The sequence below is a fragment of the Maniola hyperantus genome, chromosome 4, assembly GCF_902806685.2.
Source record: "Maniola hyperantus chromosome 4, iAphHyp1.2, whole genome shotgun sequence".
Taxonomy (NCBI): Eukaryota; Metazoa; Arthropoda; class Insecta; order Lepidoptera; family Nymphalidae; genus Maniola; species Maniola hyperantus.
Genome location: NC_048539.1, coordinates 7208933 through 7228988, shown reverse-complemented (window position 1 = coordinate 7228988; position 20056 = coordinate 7208933). Strand labels below are relative to the sequence as shown.

At 35.6% G+C, this 20056-nt stretch overlaps 1 protein-coding gene across 6 annotated transcripts in view; it reads right to left on the bottom strand.

The window, feature by feature from the left end:
* LOC117981999 (cyclic nucleotide-gated channel alpha-3-like) overlaps positions 1-20056 on the bottom strand; it is a 153814-nt gene that overhangs the window by 96715 nt on the left and 37043 nt on the right. For all 6 annotated transcript variants that reach the window (XM_069498301.1, XM_069498300.1, XM_069498303.1 and 3 more), the window contains exon 3: positions 9951-10067. The gene's annotated coding sequence lies outside the window, so the exon portion shown is untranslated. The remainder of the gene's footprint in view (positions 1-9950; positions 10068-20056) is intronic.

Sequence of the window (20056 nt, the reverse complement as noted above, 5' to 3'; positions counted from 1 at the left end):
TCATCATCATGGTCAACCCATTACCGGCCCACTACTGAGTACGGGTCTCTTCTCAGAGTGAGAAAGGTTTAGGCCATAGTCGGCCACCCTGGCCCAATGCGGATTGGCAGACTTCACACACCTTTGAGAACATGAAGTCTTAGCCACTAGGCTATCACAGCTTTTTCACGCATAAGTATCTACTTATAGCATATATTGTTCAGATTTTTTATATTAAAGTTTGATTTCAATCGTGTTTATCAAAATATTGGGGCCGATTCTCTTGTACACAATCTCTAAACTAAACTAAATTAACAGTTCTAAACCTAGCTTTTCTGCAAGCAACATTATAAAAGGGATAGCAATAGATTTAGACGTGCCATTTCATTTTAGTTTAGTTTAGAGATTGTGGACAGCGGAATTAGCCGCAATGTTAGACTAATGGCAAACTAATTAGAAGCATTCAAAAGAACTACACTGTAAAAAGATATCAAACATTTACCTACGTAATTTTGCTATTTATCCATATTTATGTTTACCTTATTTTATCCCATTAGGGCGTTTGGCTACTTTGTGCACTCATTCGGATTCGATTCGTTTTTATAAAAATACGATTCTAACTGGCCATCACACAAAATGAGCTCACGCATGGCTCACGCTTATATACAGTATATATAATATACGGATCCATATAAATACGAATCAAATGAGTGCACGAGCGTACGTACATTTTATATGTTGAATTCGAAACATTTTTTATGCATAAGTTCTAATATGAATCGAATACGAATGAGTGTACAAACGCCCTTACGCAAATAAAGCATAGGTAGAGTGTAAGATCTCAAATTGCTGATGCCGATCAAAAGAGATAAAACTATGCCCAGCCCTTGTTGTCGCACAAACAAGAACAGGTCAGGATGTTAGGAATAAATCACGAAACACGTTGTGTTTGTAAATCGTTATCTTCCTTTGCTTTGGCAAAATAGGCGAGGCGTGTGTTACATGTACAGCAAATTATTTAGTTGAATCAGCGTAATTTGTGTTTTTAATTTTATCCTAGAGGATTTTTGACAAATCGCACCAACCTTTTAATGCTTTTGGTAACTGACCGGTATAAAGGTCGACCTATCTATAATATAAAAATGAATCACTAAATGTCTTGCTCATCGCAAATCTCGAGAGCAGCTGAACCGATTTCGCTAATTCTTTTTTTATAATATTCCTTGAAGTACGAGGATGCTTCTTACGGAGAGAAAAATTTAATTCAACCTCCCCCTCAATTTTCTAAACTCCACCCGAGCGAAGCCGAGGCGGTTCAGCTAGTCTTAAAAAAAAAAATTCTTAGTATAAAAAGAAAGGCAAGCGGTAGGATTAAACTCCAGTACAACAATCTTAAAATTTAATTTTCGTACTTTCCTAAATTTCCAGCCACTTTAAAAAAAATCCAAAACATGGAGTGCCCCTATTAAATAGCTAAATTACTAAAATAAAAAACTAGCAAAAATAGTATAGTCAGTAAAAAATGACTCCTCACGCGCCATTTAAACTCTATGGGCTAACTGACATGTCAAAAGTACGGTTCACCCTTAAAATAAGGACTTAAATCGTACTTTTGACATAAAAAGTTAAAAAAGATTCCGACGAATTGAGAACCTCCTCCTTTTTTTGAAGTCGGTTAAAAATGGCGCGTGAGAGGAAAAGTTCGGCAAAGTAATGAACTTTATGATGACAGATGAAGGGGTATAAAAACTCAAACTAGTTGGTCCGTAACTGTACACCTGTTACACCGAGCAATATTTCAGGACCTCGAAAAGTGCTCCGCCTGAATAATTTACGACACCTTTGTTGTCTCCACAAACATCGTAACGCTTATCATCATCGTCTCAACCAGTGGAAATCCACTGCTAGACAAACTTTTCTTTTAGAAACTCTCTTTGACTATTGACTCCATCTTGTTACACTTGTGTCTGGAGGTCAAAGTCAAAGTCAAATTTTTTGATTGTCAATTGTTGAGTTTGTAATTAATTACGTAAACTTAAAACTATGAAACGAGGCTTCCTGCATCTCCTTTAATAATGTTTGAAAACTCGGAGAACCGACAGACGATGGGATCCCAAGGTGGAGGATCTGGTCTACCTCGCACTGGAAAGCGTAATATTGGTAGTCCTTCTTCAAGGCAGAAAAACGTCGGCAACGCCTAACAAATCGTACAAAAAAAACAATCGGTTTTTATTAATAAAATTTCTGCAGCTATATCGATAAGAGATTTTTTTTACGGATCAGTGTAGCTAAAACATTTTTACAACAACAAAAGTTAAAGAAACGGTTGTAGAGATAATATCAAAACATCACAATACTGCAAATATTATTCTAACATAATATAGTCCGCGACAGGTTGAGATGGCAATGGGGTATGAGGCGGGGGGACGCGGACACCCCGCACACCCGCACTCACCCACAGGGGGTTAGCGCGAGAGCTGAGCGGGTGTGCGGGGCGTTCCCTCCCCGATAGCCATTTCAACCTATCGCGTACTACGCATAAATTTTCATAGTACCTATAACAGGTTCGATTTCGGTAAAAAATGTTGGTACCTAAATTTCTTAGTACAACTCAATCCAGTTTCATTATCATTTTTGTAGGTATTCTAATTTGTAAACACATTCATATTAGTCTGTGGAATAGGCCGAATAGGCAGCAGGCCGTGAGAAGCCGGGGCGGGTCAACTAGTATAACCCAAAACAACTATTCATTTATTTGTGGATGTTAATTTAACGACTAGTTAGGACACTTTGGATTAATTCAAACTAACTAATCATTAGATAGTGATAGATTTATCACGATAATTTGATACCGATTGAAACTATCTATTATACCTATTTCCTATAGGTATATCCTACAAGTTTATATCCGATTTCTGTTTGATATAAATCCCTGTCAAGCCCGTTGCCCGGAATAGATCGCTATCTTAGCGATAAAGCCACCGATTGTACTTACCATGTCCGCCGCACTATAATATGTATTGTTCCTATCGATTTAACTTTATTTGTATTATTATTAGACAGATTTGTATGTATTTCTCGCTTAATAGTTGCATCGACTCCGCGCAGGTGAAATTTCTGAAAAACCATTTTTAAGTGGGGTGGTTTACGTTATAAAGAAAACCTACATGCAAGTATCTCAAGTCTCTGGGCCCTATGGCTTAAGTTGTATTTTGATATCTTTAGAGTGCGTTTTCTATTATCTTTTGTTACGTTTTCTTTTAAATTATGTAGCTTTTAATTTTTATTTTATTTGTCAGTAAGTTTATCTTTACATATGACGTATTTAAAAATACGGCATATATAAAGATAATAATAATAATATTAACCGGGATAACCTAACTGGTAATGTGTGGTACAGCTTTAAAAAATAAACGTTTTTCTTCTTCTTCTTCTTCATTTAGTAGATGGATTTTCGTATCGCAAGTCTAAGTATTTAACTATGCGATTTAATAAAAACTCGTAGTCCTCATAACCCCATCACATATAATAAAAGATTTGCAGAAAAATCAAATTGAGTCAACATACGATTTACTGGCAAGACTGCGAGGAAACGAACCCGTATTTGTGACTTTGGAAGCTTCGTCACGTAGTCGCACGTCAGCGATCCGTGGCACCATTATGCTGATCCCCAAAGCAATATAAGAAACACGTACACGCAATGTACGAGTACAACGTACGAGTACAATCGTAGCACATACCTACTGGTTGATTTTATACAAATCGCCACCTTTATGAATAAAATATGGCATTAAAAAATTGCTTTTAACGTTAAATATTTAACGGAAAATTTTTCGCTGCAATATAAATTTCCTTCCATACTCGTTTTTTTTTTAAATAAAACATTTTACCAACATGTAAAATAGCGTTGCCGTAACAAATGTTGCATACAATCGAATATTTCATTGCAAATTCATTCAAAATTAAAAAATACATACTTTTTAAATTGTTCAATTTAAATAAAGAACCTGAGAGATGCTTGTCAGAAATATTATCTTGTAAAGAGATCTAAAATTAAAAAAGATACTACTTAAATTCAAATTAATAATAATCTAATGTGATGTAATGTAAAAAAAATGTTTCCTCTAAGTACTTGGTAATCGAAGATAATAATATCGATACATGTAGGTACTTAAGTTCGACTAAAACTAATTTGGTAATGTTAATCACATAATATATCGCATACATCAATCTTAACTGTGTCTATTTATCCCGAAGCCCCGCTTTATCCCACTGTCAAACCGTGAACTGTGACACAGGGAAATTACTATACCATAATCACATCCGGTAACGAGATTTTACACAAAAGCCCTTTGATTACCGAGCAAAATAGGGAAAAAATTGTGTTTGCTAAAATTACATTGTCAAAGTCAGCAAAATGTTGTGCCTAAATAAAAATTTCTGCTGCAGCAATGAAATTATACCATAGACATGTTACGTACATATTACATAGTGTATAGTCCGTACAAAATGACTCCTCACACGCCATTTTAACTCTATGGGTCAACTATCATGTCAAAAGTACAACTCACCTTTAAAAGAAGGACTAAAATCGTACTTTTGGCATGAAATATGAACCAAAAAGATAAAATGGCGCGTGAGGAGAGGAGTTATATTTTATGCGTTATAATATAAAATTCGTGTTCGGTGATGAGTAACACAAAAGATACAAAATTACCAAACATCATCCAATTTTGGATTATTATAAGGCAGATGTAGATTACATTATTTATTGTGACTTAATCTATTGTTTAGAAAATTCATATATAACATAGAGATTCCATACAAATAATTAAGGCGTGCAATGTACCAGAAAAGGGCTTTAAATTAAACTGTCCGACTTTCAACTTAAAAGCTGTAAAAGGTGTCGTGCTTTTTGTTAACCAGTAAACTGGTGCTAAGCTAGCTTTTATTTAAGAATTTATCAATAATATTGCAGATACCTACATTACAAATATAAATACTACAAAAATAAAAGAGATCATTCAGAATTACACTAGTGCTATTCAGTTTTTGGTGGCTTGCGGATGGATGGATATTCGTATGTTGCATTCCTAACACAATTAATATTGATTTACACTAATTAGTATTAGCGTAATGGGAATAATTTATGTTAATTAAGTAGGTAGGTACGTATTATGGATATATCTTATAATATTATTTGTAAAAATAAAAGACTTTATTTTAATCTACTTGTTTTAAGCGTAAACTCCCGTGGGAATTACGTGAAATCCGGCCTTATTCCTTTTCCTCATTATAATAGGAAACCTTTGTACAAAATTTCAGTTTTCTAGGTCCAAGGATTGTCAATCAGTGAATCAGGTCTAAATATATAGAAGGAAAGCTGACTGTCTGACTGACTGACTGATCTACCAACGCACAGCTCCAACTACAAGACGGATAGGGCTTAAATTTGGCATGCAGATAGCTATTATGACGTAGACATCCGCTAAGAAAGTATTTTTGAAAATTCAAATCATAAGGGGGTAAAGTAGGGGTTTTAAATTTGTGTAGTCCACGCAGATGAAGTAAGCTAGGCGGATAAGCTAGCTGTGTATAAAATTTAAAAGTTTCAATTTTCTCATTAATTCAATATTGTGAATATTTGCCCTAAATCAAATTGTTCGTTCTATTAGAACTGTAAACTTTAGACACTCTAATCAAAGTTTAGCTGCCCAACAATCTGCCAATACCTGTTACAGTAACGTTGTTAACAATAATTTTCAATTAGAGGGTTGTTAAGGGGAACTCATTTCCGTCTTCCATTAATTTCATTCATGTCACCATGATGTATGTTGTAGGTACGTTGTGATAATGAACAAAGTTAAGTAATCCCTCCAGTATTTATCTGAATCGTTTCCGTCTCCTCATTGAGAACGTATTCCGCATGAATAATTCCAGCTTATTTACTAATTCCGATTTGTATGTATGCATGTATGTATCTTGTATAAGGCGACTTAATACAACCAATGGGTGTCACGTAGGTACACCTAAGGGATGATTTACACGTGGCGGGCACAAGCCGTGCCACGTACGAGGCGTGGACGAGGCATGGATTCAAAACACTACGAACATTTTATATGAATCAGTTTATGCTTCACCGTGCCGTGTCCACCCACAGTCGCCACACGGCCACGCACGGCCCGCACTTGCCACGTGTTGGCATAAATCATCCCTTATTCCTCATCGAAGCCTTATATACGTAAATACATTGCAATCATTATATGTTTACACGCAACCTACGTTGGAGTTTCGGTTAAAAATGAAAAATACGCTCTCACCTATTTTTAAAAATTCCACTCGAACAAAAAAAAATCCTACGACTCATTTAAAAACCGAAATCCATGCGAACGAAGTCACGAGCATCATCTAGTAAAGAATAAGAAAGAAGAAAGTTCTTCCTGTACATATTTAATCAGTAATTTAAGCTTCCCTTAATTAAACTTTTACGATGAATATAATACGTGTTCACTTAAATAAATTAATCAGTTCGACCAAGCCACGTAACGTAGATTTACGATTAACCTTGTCCTTACTTCCAACCACACAAGTCATCAATTTGCTCAGTTGGGACACGGCTTGGAATCCTGTTAATTAAACTATACCACCGAATAAATCTACACAATCTACAAGTATCTTACGTGTTCGTGACTCGATTAAAATTAACTTATAAGTTTTAAAGTGAAACATGTTGGCTGATTTTGGGATGGGTAAAAACTTCAAGGTCACGTCACCGACATGCTACTTAATGTTAATAGTGCCGATCGATTTAAAAGCTTTTAATGGTTATGTCTGATGTCGTCCGTCCACCTAGTGGGGGGTCTTCCAACGCTGCGTCTTCCGGTGCAAGGTCGCCATTCCAGCACCTTGGGACCCCAACGTCTATCGGTTGTACGAACTATGTGCCCTGCCCATTGCCACTTCAGCTTCGCAACCCGTTAAGCTATGTCGGTTACTCTAGTTCTCCTACGGATCTCCTCATTTCTGATTTGATCACGTAGAGAAACTCCTAGCATTGCTCTCTGCATCGCCCGCTGAGTGACTCTGAGCTTTCTTATGAGGCCCATAGTTAGCGACCAGGGAGCCGCTGGATCCAGGCGGCGCAAGACCGTGGCGTGTGGGAGTCCCTACAAGAGACCTCTGACCAGCAGTGGATGTCTATTGGTTGATGATGATGATGAATGTCATCATCATCAACCAATATGATTATGTAATATGGTTATGGTAATGGTTATGGGAAAAAAAAGATTTTAATGGTTTTAATTTACAAATTGTGTTAAGTTATTAGTTTTTTGAAATGGGTTATTAAAGTAGTTATTTCTTTAATTAAGAGTGTTTTTTGAAGACCATAAAATGTATCATTGAAATTACATATGTATTTAGACAGACAAAAAAGGCAAGCAGATAATAGAAAATATTTCGATATAAGTATGTGCTATTTAAAACGTGATTCGACTTCCATAGTTGGGTTCACCTAGATTTAATGACAGCAAGGCTACAATATTCAGTTTCACGTCGCATTTTTATTTACGACTAGCTTATGCTCGCGACTTCGTCCGCGTGGACTACATAAATTTCAACCCCTATTTTACTCCCCTAGGGGCTAAATTTTTAAAAACCCCTTAGAAGATGCCTACGTCATAATAGCTATCTGTACGCCAAATTTCAGCCCAATCTGTCAAGTAGTTTCAGCTATGCGTTGATAGATCAGTCAGTCAGTCAGTCGGTCAGTCACCTATTTATATATTTATTCCTTTTATATATTTAGATACGTAACCTACGTAACCGTAAAGCCAGGGTAGGCACTAGTTAAGTAGGAGCCTGTTCACTTGCAGATCATAATGAAAAATATGCATTGAGCTATTACAACTGGGGTAAGCAGTGCATTTATGCTTCTATGACCTGCAGGCCACTGCTAATATCATTTGAGTATGAATGTTTCCTCTTATATCATACATTGATGGTTACAAGTGCAACCCACAGGTAGGCGTGTCAGTAAGTATCTTTGTTATGTGACACTTTTCCAATTTGCAGCACTATTGTCATTCGCAAAGGGAGCGAAATGTGAACGTCGTAGACGTGGTGTAATGCGTTGACATGCCACGCAGATGTGAACGTCGTAGACATGGCCTACGTAATGCGTAGACATGCTACGCATGTTGCTACGCGAGCTCCGATGGATAGATACTAGATAGTCTTGAAGATAAGGTGTTCTTCGGAGAAAATGACTATAATATTACTACTAAAAGGCAGCGCTCAAAGAACTGAATTTGTATTCACGCGGAAAATGAGGATATGGGGGCAGCCAAAAATTATTGGGTCACGAAGTTATCGCAGCAGACCGGAGTTGGAAAATTGGCGGTATTACAATGCGCACCGCGCCGTGCCTCGGAGAGCACGTAAAGTCATTGGTCCTGCTGGTGGCTGGTCTGATCACTGCGGTTGAGTCGGTTTGCCATCCTATTGGATTGCAATGAGAGTGTGTCAATTTTTGTCAAACACTTGTGCATCTTCTATAATATAAAAATAAAAACCGACTTCGATACACAAACACTAAAAATTGAAAAATAATTTAATTTATTACCGAATATATTATGTATACAAGAGTTAATACAGTTCCATAATAATACTTTTTGGTGCCGGTGCCAATTAGCTTTAGCTGCGCGAATCGTCTAGACTTCATATTTTTATGAGATTCCACAATGGCACCTCATTGGCACCGACCCCAAAAAATATTATTATGGAACTATATTAACTCTTGTATACATAATATATTCGGTAATAAATTAAATTATTTTTCAATTTTTAGTGTTTGTGTATCGAAGTCGGTTTTTATTTTTTTTGTAAAAAAAACTTATTTCACAATTTTTAGTGGTCCCATCGAATTATGCTATGACTGGTTAAAAATCTACTGTTTACTAAGCTATTACACTGATCGCGAGCAATTTACTCTTATCCGTTGAGGAGTTCCAGTATCTATCTTCGAAGATGTTCATCAGATCTTCACCAAATTTAAATGGGACCAACTTTGAAGTACACCCTTTCAAACAAAAAAAGAATTTTCAAAATCGGTCCAGGCGTCTTCGAGTAATCGAGGAACATACATAAAAAATAAAATAAAAAATAAAAATAAAAAGATTCCGACGAATTGAGAACCTCCTCCTTTTTTTGAAGTCGGTTAAAAATGAATCACTAAAATATGTGTTGCTCATCGCAAATCTTGAGAACAGCTGAACCGATTTCGCTAATTCTTTTTTATAATATTCCTTGAAGTACGACGATGGTTCTTACGGAGAGAAAAATTTAAAAAATTGGAATCAACTGTTAGGCGGAACGAAGTTCGCCAGGGCAGCTATATATAATTATATATATATAAATACTAAGAATGTAATATGTCTGTGGTTTTCCAGATTTCCGTTAAAATATTCAGTTTCACAGTTCTCAAAAATGTACCTACAAATCTTTAGGCGCGTGTAATTAATTTAAAACTAATTAATTTTACGAAAATAGGCAACCAACAGGCAACAACATACTTAAATATTAGTATTTAAAAAGTGTCTATAAGATTTTAGTAAGTTTGATTGCTTGGCATTCAAATGACAACCAAACTACTTTTGTGCGAAGAGCACTGGGGAGCGCGCTAGTGTAGTCACCCTAGCGCGCTCCCCAGACTCTTTTTTAAAAAAATTTTGCTCTGCAAACATGCAAACAATCAATTGCATTAGCCGGCATGAAACACGGTAGTACATGGACTATTAGAAAGAGGTTTCGGCTTCGTAAAGCGTTGTCTCTGTCACTCATACCTATGTGACGTTTTGTCAGTCTCAACAACAGAGACAACGCTCTACGAAACCGCTATCTCTTTCTAAAGGTCGAAGTAAAATATTTCCGGTCAGGTAGTGTAGTACTTTAGTTATTTATTTTCATAGTACCTATGAGGCTGTGTCGACTGGCGCCGAGGCTGGGCGCGGGCGGCGAGCCGGCCGCACGCAGCGCGCCGAGCGCGCCGCCGCCGCCACCGCCGCCCAGTGGACCGCCCTCCAGCGCGCCTGCAACAATCGTATACACTATAATACAGAAAGATAACTAGGTAACTTACGATGCGAGTGTTGATACTCTAGTGGTTAAAACATCCACCTTGCCTCCTATTCGGGAGGTCTGGGTTTCAATCCCGGGCGCGCTTTGGTGCAGTTTGGCGAGACAAACTGTTTTGTTTGTACATAATATGAACTCGTTTGATGCCTGAGACTTCATCCGCGTGGATTTATTTGCATTGCAAAGTGTTATATTTTAGTATTATAATAGTAAGTTTCATAATAACAAGTTTATTAAGTTGTGTAAATAATAAGATGTCAACCTAAGAACAATTTCAATGTATATAATTACAATTTCAGTCCAAGATTAAATTAATAAATTGGGTTTAAAAAAATATTTAGGTTTCGTTTAAGTACCAAAAAATAAAAAATAGGTATTGTAATTGTCATTTCTATTTAGATTACCTAAGTGAACTACGTAGGTATACTACGCGACCCGCACAGCCCCCACGCTATGCGCCACCCGGTGCGGGATAGCGCAGGTGACGCGCGGATGTGCGGGGCTGTCACGTACTATAGGTAGCGACACAAAATAAATAACTTCAGGTGAACTGTAAAACGGAGCCTGTTTGTTGTACAATTGTTTAGGAAAGAACCACAAACAAACAGCTTTGGTAACAAATACGTAGAAACCCGAACTCCAATAAACTACAAACATGAGGTGGTATGTATGTACGAAGAACCAATAAAGTAGAATTATACTGGAACAGTTAAGCTAAAATTTTAAGAATTCCTTTTTTTTGTCGCAGAACAAGGGTGAAATAGAAGTTTAATTTAAAAGTTGGTAACAATAGAGAGTGTGATAAAAACGGGCGTCATTACCTACCGTGCGATGCCAATTTAATGCTGATTCAATACTGAAAGCTCACATATGATTTTACTCAATTATTGCCAGCACATAATTTAGTTGGATATTCCTCTTGTAATTAAAACTTGTACGCATATATTTATATTTACGTGTGACATTATTAAAATACACTTACAACAACTATATATTACACATTCACAATGGGGCCAATTCTCTTGTACACAATCTCTAAACTAAACTAAATTAACAGGTCTAAATCTAGTGCTATACTTTTCCGCAAGCAACATTATGACAGGGATAGCAATAGATTTAGACGTGTCATTTTAGTTTAGTTTAGAGGTTGTGTACAAGAGAATCGGCCCCAATGTATTTTTATATTAATAACTAGCTGATTCCTGCGACTTCGTCCGCGTGGATTTACGTTTTTTAAAATCCCGCGGGAACTCTTTGATTTTTCGGGATTGTTGTCGTTGCTTGGTACCTACAATATGAATTCACTATGAACACTTCCTGAATCTTGATAACCCAGGCGGGCAGTAACCTTGCAGCATCAGGATTAAGGAGTTGAATCCAGAATTTTTTATGTGACCACAACGTAAACTTTTTTTGTTGATTTAAAAAAAAAATTGCAAATCGGTCCAGAAACCTCGAAAAAATCGATGTAGAAAAAAGAACCACCTCCTTTTTGACAGTCGGTTAAAAACCGATGACCTTGAAATATTTACGGAACAATCTTTAAAATATCCCCTTTCTAACAAAAAAAGAATGAATGAAATCGGACTACGCGTTAGTGAATTACAACTCAGTATACATTTTAACTTTCGTCCCCTCTCCTACGGGAACCATGCTGAATTTCGGGATAAAAAGTATCCTATATTCTTCCTCATAGTATGACCTCAAATCGTACCAAGTTTCATTGGAATCCATTCAGTAGTTTCAGCGTGATGCGCGGCCGTGATACAGACAGACAGACAGACAGACAGACAGACAGACAAAAATGAAAAAAATTACAGTTTTGGGTTCAATATCGATTATAGAGTGCCCTCGAAAAAAAATTTTCAAAATATCTTCAATGTACAGAATTTGACCTGTTACAGTTTTATTATAATTAATAATAATAATTAATAATTAATAGTAATAATTAATAACTAGTGTACACATTTACACATAGCCCATTGTAAATGTAATGGTATTTCACAAATAAAAGTGCAAAGTATCTCCTGCAATCAGTACCCTCAATGCGAAAGTGTGTTTATTTGTTGGTTTGTCCTCCAATCGCGTCGCAACGGTGCAACGGATTGACGTGATTTATTGCATGGGTATAGATAAAGACCTGGAGAATGACATAGGCTACTTTTTATCCCGGAAAATGAAAGAGTTCCCACGGGATTTTTAAAAAACCTAATTTCACGCGGACGAAGTCGCGGGAATCAGCTAATTGGTCCATAAAAACTAGCCACAAGCAAAGTATAATAGAAACTCAAGTCCTTTAAACGTGCAGAGGTCAAAAATACAAAGAAAAGTATGGATTCGAAAGAGCAAAATGTGTGTGCGTATGCGCGCCGCGTTAGTAACCGACTACAGGGACACGTCACAACAAGTAACAACACGCCGCGACGCCGTCCCCCACCAGCCCGCCCCGGCACCGTACGAATAGGTACGCACTTCACGATATGCCAGCACCCAAATATAAGCCAAACTAAAAGTCAAATATTCTTTGTTTAAAAAACATAATAAATGTAAAAACGTATAACACTGTTTTAGCGGAACTGCAATAACTTTTTTATATAGATAATTATGGCATAATATTGTATATCAAATCTTTAAAAGAGCAACCGCCGAGTTTCTTGCTGATTCTTCTCGGTGGGAAAGGCATTCCGAGCCAGTGGTAGATGCATATGACGATTTAAAAGTACTTGTAAGAGTTTAATTGAATAAAATATATTTTTATTTCATTCAGACTTTCACTGGATTAATGAAATTAAATGCTTCCTAATTCTTTCCCTGCACGCAACTCATTGTTGGTGTCGTACAATAAAATGAAGCTATTATCATGACCTTTAAAATGACATATATCACAACTTGATACACCACTGGGGACGAAACCGCCCATTCTCCTTTGGTACAGAGTAAGCTTACACCCTGGGGCAGAGCTTAGGCTACTTTTCATCCCGGAAAATGAAAGAGTTCCCACGAAATTTTTAAAAACTTAAATCCACGCGTATGAAGTCGCGGGCATCGTCTAGTCTCTATATATAAAAATGAATCGCAAAATGTGGTGCTGATCGCAAATCTCGAGAATAGCTGAACCGATTTCGCTAATCCTTTTTTTTTATATATATTTTTTTTTTTTTAAGAATATTAGCCATGTTAAATGACTAATATTCCCCTTTCCTCTCCAATTAAGCGTCAGGCTTGTGCTAGGAGTAGGTACGACAATAGTGCAACGGGCGGGGTTTGAACCGTCGACCTTTCGGTTTTCAGTCCACTCCTATACCGATTGAGCTACTGAGGCTATATAAAAATATTCCTTGAAGTACGTTTGAAAAACGTGAAACGTACGTGAAAAAATATGTTTATCCGGTTTTTTGGCATTTCACCCACTCACTGATTTCCAAAAACTACTCGAGCGAAACCAGGGTGGGCCAGCTAGTGTTTTATAATAAAAATCGATCCAATGAAACCTGAAATAGGTGCGCTGTAATTGAGAACGCTATTTGCTAAAACCTGGTAACAATGGGGGTTGTGGAATGGGTTAGGAGGTGGGATCATAACTCAATATTATAACTATTAGCCGCGGGCAAAAGTTAGTTTACACATGTGTATCAATTATTAAAAAGCATTTGACCGGATATATTCCAATGAAAGGGTAAAATTTTCAATCAAATAAATACTACAAAATTGTATGTTATTTATATTTCATTCATATAATTGGTATCACGAGAGAAATAAAATAGAAAATTATTATTATTATTATTATCATTTAGTTTATCACACAATTAGTTGAGTCTGATAATGGAAAAAATACAGTAGCTAAAATATGAGATCACAGCCGAAACAGCTCGTGTTCAGTTTAGTTACTTTTTGTAGTGAACTTTGATTAAAGTTTATTGCAATTTAATACCAAATAAATATAAGTTTATTTCAAGTAACTTAGTAAAATCAAAAACCAAGCCTTTAGATGATAGTTTTTTTTTTGATTTTTGAAAGTGGATTTATCGTGTAAATCCATAGTAATCCATAGCCATACTATTATTAAAGTGATACTAATATTATAAATACGAAAGTGTGTCTGCCTGTTTGCTAACTTTTCACGTCCCATCCGCTTAACCGATTTGGAACTTGTCGGATCGGTGTGAACGAAAAGTTGAGTGTAGTATGTATATACAAAGCAGTAAGTACGCTACGTAACGCTTGCTTACAATACGTGTGACCGCGGGTTTGGAATTTTTTTGATATTTTATATCAAAGGATTACTCCATGTCACGCTGTCTAGCGCATTTTCTAATTTCTAAAGAAACGCCATGAAATATTTAACGATGAAAATAGAACAGGAAATTGATTGGCTCTTTCAGTTCCCAATAAAGCTTCATTGACAGCGGCACAGGATACAACGGGCTACTGAACGACACTCAAGGGAACCGTCATCTTTTATGTCCCGTCTCAAATGTGCCGGCCTCAACTGTAATATAATAATTGTTAACACACGAAAATAAATTTGCTCTATTCTCTATAGGGGAAGAAAATTATTTATTAAAGGAATTGATAGTTAAGTTAACACATTCTTCTTACATTAATGTTTATTACCGCGGTAGCCTTGTGGGGCTTTTCATTGCCCGGCAGTGTAGTTTTTGCTGACGTGTCCCGCACCACTTGAACGAGGGATGTGCTTTTGCCTCAATACGGTATTTGCCCATGTCAAAAATAAATTATTTCTCCGCGATCATTAGATACCTAGAGCGTCTTCCAAAATACGTAAAACCCACGTCTTTTGTTAGTTTTAAGTTTACTAACAATTTTAAATTATTATTATAATAATAGAATAGAATAGAATATAATGTTTTTTTATTCATGTAAACTTTTTAAAAGTGCTTATGAATAGTAAGGTTTAATTTACCACTGGTTCGGAATGCCGTTCCTACCGAGAAGAACCAGCAAGAAACTCGGCGGTTGCTCTTTTTAATTTTTCGATTTACAATGTTATTATACCGTACTATACAAGCCATTGCAGCCCCGTGCATTGCTGGAGCGAGTCAAATCCAAGCTTTTTTATCGTTTACATAGTCTGCGACTGTATAATATGCTTTTTTTAGGAGCATACTTTTAACACATTTTTTAAACTTGTGTAAAGGCAAGTCTAAAATTGCTTGTGGAATTTTATTATAAAATATTACACTCATTCCCACAAATGACTTTCGCACCTTCCAGAGTCGGAGCGCAGGAGTAGCTAGCTTATTTTTGTTTCTAATTTGCCTATCATGGAGACCACTGATTTTTTTGTAACTGTGAATGTTTTGTCGTACAAAAATTATATTATTGTAAATATATTGGGAAGCTACTGTAAGAATACCTATTTCGGTTATCGCGGTTTTAAATTATAAATTGCAAATAGCAAATTGCGTAATTTTAAAAAACCACAGGCAAGTGCGAGTCAGGCTCGCGCACCGAGGTTTCCGTACTAGTCGTATATTTTCGACATTTTAAACCAAAAACTATTATGCATAAAAATAAACAAAAGTCTGTTTTACAATGTACAGGTAAAGCCCTTTTATATAACACCCCACTAGGTATAGTTATTTGAAATTTGAAAATTTAAAATACTAATTATTTGTTTATGAACATATTTTTTTTATGATGTAACACCACAAATTCTCGATTTTCGGATTTATTCCTTTACTTGTGCTATAAGAACTAGAATCATAGGTCAACGGGAAGTACCCTACGGACGGACGGACGGACAGACAGACAGACAACAAAGTGATCCTATAAGAGTTTCTTTTTCCTCTTGAGGTACGGAACCCTAAAAAGTAGCTCCACGGGAAATAAGCTAGTATATTATCTATATTCTATTATATATTCTATTAATTATCTATCGTATATTATCTACGACCCAAATAAATTTAAGAATTGTAATTCTATAACTCCTAAGCCTTTGAAATAACCCATACAAACTATATGAAGCATAAATATTGTAGGCTTATTTCCTAAAGTCCATCCTCTGTTTTTATGGGCCATGTTAAGTAAATTTATAGCGGTAATTTTTCCATTTTACTATACCTACGCATTGTTTCAAACTAGAGCAAGTTTTTTATGGACATTGCGACGTCAGTAGGTACTTCGGTGGCATATGGTGGTAATCGGTTTTTTTTATATTAAGTATTATCACCTCGTTTACAACGAACGTACAAGGAGTGTGCTTACTGTATAATATTTATTTATTGTATAATATATCCAAATTCTTTAATTTACGTGACTATCCCTTTCACAGCACGACAAGATTGATATTAATACTAAAAAAATCAAACAAAGAATGCTTATTATATTTATTACACAACCACGCACGTTATTTCAATAATAATTTTAATACTTAGAACTACAATACAGGCAAGGTACACCAAAATATGTTGGAACATGAAACCAGCTATGTATACACTTTAGGTATGTTATATGCGTTTCTTATAATTTATGGGTTTAGCCATCAAAAGTGAGAGGAACCAAAATGATAAAAATACAGCCTAAAGATGTACCAAGTAATATAACGTAACATCTAAATATATAAAAATATTTTTTCATGCCATATAACAAAATTCTGTTATAGGGTAACTAAAAAATAATTGAAAATCGCAATATCAGACAATTACATTAAAAACAAATTTATAGAGACATCCACGCTCAACTCTATCAGGGCTTTACATCTTCGTAACTTGGCTCCTAGTATAATGACAAATATGTTTAATTTTTGGGCAGCCATCCAAAAATGTGTCAACAAACCTACAACCGAGATAGTCAATCAGATTTTTTCAGAACATAATAATATATCCAAGTTTAAGATAGGGACTACCATTGAATATTATATATTGAGTATATTGTTTTTATTGCCTGTTAATCTATCTGTACAATTTTTTCAATTCCTTTAAAGACAATAAGAATTTGCAATTTAAGTATAAGTCCCATTTTTGGTCATATACCTAACCTCGTGTTTAACAATATCGTAGTTTATTAATACATATATGTATGATATATAAAATATATTTTTTCCAAATTGCATTATTTCAGCACAGTGTTTATAATGTTATATTGTATCGGACTTTCAAATTTTCCGTTGTAAGGAAACTACATTTCTGTTGCCATCCTCGATGTACATATACATACCTACTTACGATCATCATCGCAAAGCTTATTGGGTGACTGAACTGTAGGTCAAAGTTCTCAACTCGATACTCAATCGCCTAGAAAAGGTTCTCAAGAACCTCTTTAGATGAACGAATAAAATAAAGTAACACCAGATATCATCCCCAGTAAGTGAATTGAAAATAAATACAGACTTTAAAACATTAAAGTCTTCTACACGTTTTTTAGACGTCTACAGGTTTATTTTAACGTTTGGGATTCTAATCTGTATTCAATGATTTTTTTTAATTGAAAGTGGGACAGGTCCTTGATAGATATCTGTATTTGGAATAGAAAAGAGATATTTTTATTCAAATCAATTTCACAGGTGCTATTGAACTGTCAAGTGCATCTTTATTACGGTTCAACGGTTTTACGAACTATGTGCCCTGCCCATTGCCACTTCAGCTTCGCAACCCTTATTAATACTAGCCGTTAGCAAATCCATCAAGTCCATTACTAGTAAGTCGTTGTATTGACAATGAAATTGTATTCAACTTGATTTGCTGTTACTAACTTGTTAAAGAAGTAAAAACGTTCCAAAATAAGGCAGTGTTGGAAAAGATTGTTGCAACTTTGTTCTTGAATTTAGTTATTTAGTTTCTGAAAGAGTGCAATAGCACTGTGATCTCGAGTGAACAAATTCGCTAGAAGCAATTTCAGTTTTGGAACAATGTGATCGATATAAAATCCTAACTGCGTGAACGACGAACGAACTATTGACGACATATACCATTTACCTACTCTATCACAGTTCACGATAGTTGGGAACTTGTAACAAAACGTCGAGGCTTCTATTTACTAGCAGGCGCCAAAACTACATTTGACACTGGGTAGACTATGATTTATGAATCATGAATAGCCTATTTTTCTTTGATTTCACGTCACCCATAGCCTAATGTTTGACATATCGTCTGATAAAACCGGGAGTTAGCTCACTCTAGTTCACTCTGACTCTATTTTGTTTGGAAATCATGAACTTTAAAATGAATTCAAAGTACCTAACAATAGCAAAGTCCCACCTCTATCTGACAACTGTCCCTTGAGAATTACTGTTTGCAACTTGAATATGTAACGACGCATCAATAATGATACGAGTGTGAAAATTACAGTCGGAGCGCAAATTTTAATACATGAGCCTTAGACGAAGATATGTAACACCGAAATGTAATGAATTTTATCGCACGGTTTTGTAACTGCGACAATTCTTACTGCCCAACAGTGATAAATATCCACTTTATAGTTTTAATAACTGTAAAGTAAGAGCCACTTTATAAGCAAATTTAATGTAAAAATTAACATTTTTGCTACCAATATGCTGCAGCTTTCTGAGATACAAGAAATAAATAATATACCTAACTTTTGTAGTAAAAAATATGTACCTACCTACTCATGCTGTTTCTAATAAAATTATTAATAATATAATATGCAAATCGCAATCATTAAATAGGTACCCACAATAATTGTCAATATAAATTATAATCCTCATTAATTTCCACAATCGACGACAGAAAACTCGATTACAAATAGGCAAGGAAGAATATTGCAGACTTTAAATATCCAGGGCCGGAATCCGAGTCGTCAGTAATGCGATTCAACGAATTTATGAGTTAATAGCAGACGCCGAGAGCCGTTGAAATAGCCTACTTCCACTTTTATCCTCTTAGCGACTTTAGTTGATTTGGAAATGAGACTTCCTATATTTGATAGTAAATATAATAAAGCTGATATTATAGCAATCTTTGGCTAGATGTGGATAGGAACGATCAAGAGGAAATAAGCCATTTTTAAAGTTAAATTTTTAAATCAGCCCAATTTGTCCATCAAGAAAATCATATTATGTTGTAATAAGAACTAGATGATACCCTATGTCCTTCCCCGGGATGCAAGCTATCTCTGTATCAAATTTTGTCCTAAATTAAAAAATTTAAAAACCTCTGACACAACAACCCCCTAAAAAGTAAAACCTGAAACCCCGACACGACGACGGCTTGGATTAAAATATTACTACCTAAAGGGTTTATTATTGTTTTACTTTGTAGAAGGTTTTTGTCTTGGGGGCTTTTTAAATTTTTGTTTTTATGCTTTTTAAACTTTATGATAGTATAGGTAGAGACACGTGTGTTGTCCCTAAGCTTTTAGATTCCAAGTATTCAAAAACGTTTTAAATGATATGCAAAATTTTACGTGTTTTAGGCTCAATAGTTTCTGCGTTATTACATTACGCACTACTTCGCCTTATTAGAATTTGTCTTTTTTTATTTTCTTGGATAATAGCTAAGAACACACTCGATCAAGTCACCTTTCAAACAAAGAAAACATAATCGAAATTGGTTCATTCGTTTAGAAGCTACGATGCCACAGGCAGATACACAAACAGACAGATACAGACGTCAAACTTATATCACCCTCCTTTTTGGGTCGAGGGTTAAAAATCGGTTAAATGGATGGACGGTGAAAAGCTAGGAGATAGACAGACGGACACACAGACAGACAGACAGACACACTTTTGGCATTTGTAATATTAAGTATGTGAGAGCAAATGTAACGTACCTTTTAAAATGTTCGTGTATAAATTGTATGCTTCAACATGAGAAAGTGGTCCACTACTCCGCAAATAGGTATAAGGGCCTATCAAAACACCTGCTAAAATTTTCAGAGTTTATTTAGTAAACAAGTAGTACGCCTATTGAAAGAAAAAACGGTGCAAAGAGCTTTTTTATGCAAATAAATAGCTTTCCCCATT